Source organism: Electrophorus electricus, chromosome 15 (genome assembly GCF_041902795.1).
Source record: "Electrophorus electricus isolate QZ-2024a chromosome 15, ASM4190279v1, whole genome shotgun sequence".
Classification (NCBI taxonomy): domain Eukaryota; kingdom Metazoa; phylum Chordata; class Actinopteri; order Gymnotiformes; family Gymnotidae; genus Electrophorus; species Electrophorus electricus.
Window position 1 is genome coordinate 4,899,943 of NC_137511.1, and position 3,439 is coordinate 4,903,381.

Consider the following 3,439-nt stretch of genomic DNA (forward strand, 5'->3'; position numbering starts at 1 on the left):
GGCAGCTTGTTTGTTTCTAGGGTTGCAGTGGAATACATTTGCACTTCTCCAAGAGTTCATGTGATATCGGGTGCGAATTCCGCAGAGCATGAAGTGTTATCTTCTCTCCACTCTCCTTGAGTTGTCTATCTCTCACTCTCTCCCTTTGCACTCTCTCTCTTTCTCTCACTCTTTTTCCTACACCTCTTAATTCTGCTGCCTCTCCTCTCAGCCCCCTTCTGCATTCACAGCCCCTGTAGGTGGTTCCACCTTTCATACCCAGCATGGGGATTCAAATAAACATATGTTGTGTTAATTAGGTCCCTGCACCCAGACAGAAAGGCCTAATGCAGGGACTGGGTTGAAAAAAAAAACCCATATGCTGCTAAGTCTCTCTAATCAGAGCTATTTACACAGTGATTATGAGATCTGTCCCACTTCTGTCTCTCATACCCTCTCACATCTCCACATCTCACCCACACCAGCCCATCCCAAAAAAACTCACTGAGCTTCCCTGCCACTAGGGAGTTTTTCCTTCCTCTTTCATGGTTTATTTCCTGAAGTTATTCACCCCCTCTGCAGATGGAGCATTTGCCAATTGAGTGTTTCACTCTATACTGCCATATACAGTCCAGTGTGTTTTATATCATGTACAATGTAGTTTAATTAGTGAGTTGATCTATCATAGCATTTATCTGAAAATGCAGGGAAACTTGGCATCGTTCAAGTGCAAGTATGGTGACGCAGTGCTGTCTGGCATCAACAATAGAGGACAGTGCAGCAAGGCCTGTATCTTGGCCCTGGTCTTACTCATGTTTCTGCAGGAACCGGGGAGCTTGGGAGACATTCTGCTCCTTTCAGCACGCAGAGCAACTAACCATCACAGCTCAGGCCCAAGTTTGCTGCAGAGGAGTGCACCAGAATCACTGCACAGAACTTAGGGAGACTACTTCTCAAATCTTCAAAAAAAACAACCCACAAAAAAGCCCTGCAACATTGGAAAATCTCAAACGTATAGAAAATATGCTGCACATGATGAGTCAGATTTTCATACCACATAAATACCTACCTGAAACTGCAGAAAGAAAGTGCAGGTGTGACTGTGTTTTCTAAGAATGTTTAAATCTATACACAATTAATGTCTAACTGAAAACAACAAAAAAAAGTGATGATAGGCCTTAACACAAATGCCATATACTGATATTTTAAGTCTTTTCATTGATTACCTACACTTTTCATTGATTACCTACAAGAGTCATGTCCTGCCAATTACTTGACTAACGTTCAGCTCCTGAAGGCAGATTTTTAGCAAGTACCATCTGAACTTAGTTGTACAGGAAGCGCGTAAATGACAGCTTTCGCAAATGTATCGCACTTTAGCCAAAGTGGTGTGACAGCCTTGATAAAGAGCAATATCATCTTAACTCCTTCAGTACCAATCAAGAATGTTACCCCTAAGACAACCTTACTGAATGCCTGCTTCAGGTTATCTGGAGCATACAAATATTATATGGTTTCGAGCATTTTAAATATTTTCAATGCTGAATAGCAATGTCTTATTACTTCTTTTTTTTTTTTACAGATCAGTGTATTCTCACAGAGGACATTAGGTAATATAGGAGCCATAGTCTATGTTTAGTCAGACTACATTATTGAAACAATGAAAAACTACTTCAGTGAAATGGCTATGTGAGAGTCTAAACTCCCTTATCTAACACACAGGCAATAGAAAACAAAACTGTCATGTGCCACTGCTAACTGTGACAACTAGATGTGCAGATCCCATTCAAAAGCAGTCAATAAGCCCTTTTGTTGAGCCCTTGCAACAAAAACATACATCAGCCATTGCCCCTTTTTATGTAATTATTTTAGTTTTTGATTTTGTACAACATTTACATTAAAATTACACTAAAATGCTAAATATGCTTTATTTAGTCTTACTGTACTTCATTCATGCGGGCATTTAGAAATTAAACTAAAATGTTTTATATTATTGTTTTTATTTTGTAGATTGCAGAAAAATAGTAAATGGACATGTATGATTTTTCCTTGTAAGGGCCCCTAGCAGTGCCATGTATCGAGGTTGCGGTCCCTGTAAATAGTGTAGTGTACGCCCTGCAGGCTGTGCAGATGAGAACTGAGAATGGAAACAGGATGAGTTGCGAGAGACACAGGCAGGCTGGCCTGCAGGAGGGTAGTGTATCTAAAGTGAGGCGGTGCCCACCCTCTCAGGGATCGGGGAAGTCGCTTGGCTTGGCTGGCTTGGCCAGCTTGACATGGAGGACAAGTTGCTCCTGCCGTGGGTGTCCACACCATTTAGTTCAACGTGTGACCTTGTAACCTCACCTTGCAAGGAGAGACATCAAAAGTAGAATTAGAGTAGTGACAACACCAAGAAAGAACTGTGTCATACTTGGAGTGGGAGGGGGGGGCCTCCTTCTTTCTTTTTGTGCATGCTTGCATGCGTGTGAAGCAGTATCGCCAGAACTGCATGCATGTGAATAGAAACTCTACTATGATCAAGTACAAATGTAAACATAAATTGTAATTACACTGCTTTGATTGTTGTTTGGTTTCTGTTTGTTTGCATTTGGGGTTTTCTTATTCCTTATATTTCAATTTCTAAAATTTCTAATTCTAATTAGATCCAGCTCGCTTTGTGTGAACCTAGAGGTATTAATTGTTTTCAGATTTTCCACTGCTATATCTCAGATTCTAGAACATTTGATTTTTTTTTTTTTTCCTGTTTGTCAGTGGATAAAATAGATAGACCTATACATATTTATTGTTTGGGTTGCCTAATGAGATTCCCTCCATTTGTGCCACTAAAATAACTATCACGATGCATTCACAATGAGTTACAGTAAATCTGTACACAAACGCGGACCTACTGTCAACTTTTAATTCAGCATCCATGTGTTGCATATCTTATTTTACCGTGTGTAATTATTAGAGAACTTACCTTTGACCTAGGCCTATATATTTATTCCACGTAAGGACACCTTATCTTTTTCACTTCATTGTAGGATGAACCCTACAGATGTCATCATAAATCAACTTTGTTGAAGTTAGGGCTGTAGACGTTCCTCATAGTTAACTGACTCAGAAAGTTAACAAACTGACCTCACGTCCAGAGCATTTTCCTGTCAGGCCGTGATCTGCTATTATTTAACGCGCTGGTGCCAAATTTCTTTGTATTGTTAGCTTCCAGCATTAAACGTGGGGTGAATGCAAACTTCGCTGTTTTTAAACTAAGCAGTACAACGCAGGATCTTCGAGCGTTTGCTGAATTAATGTTAAGGTTTTTAATTTCTCCCAAGTCGCACGCGCTCGAGCTAGGGGAAATAGGGGAAGGACCGTGCTCAAATATCAACCCTATCACCGTCCAGCTCGCGCTTGAGTCCCGCCTCCTTTCCAATTACTAGTCGAGATATGTATATATCATAGGCTGAGACGCTTC

At 40.6% G+C, this 3,439-nt stretch overlaps 1 long non-coding RNA gene across 1 annotated transcript in view; it reads right to left on the bottom strand.

Moving 5' to 3' along the window:
* Positions 1-3,302, bottom strand: part of LOC113583975 (uncharacterized) — a 32,741-nt gene extending 29,439 nt beyond the window's left edge. The window contains exons 1-2 of the long non-coding RNA XR_003411371.3: positions 2,942-3,302; positions 2,204-2,325 (exon numbers count right to left, since the gene is read on the bottom strand). This is a non-coding gene — a long non-coding RNA (uncharacterized LOC113583975). The remainder of the gene's footprint in view (positions 1-2,203; positions 2,326-2,941) is intronic.
* Between the last annotated feature and the right edge of the window lie 137 nt (positions 3,303-3,439).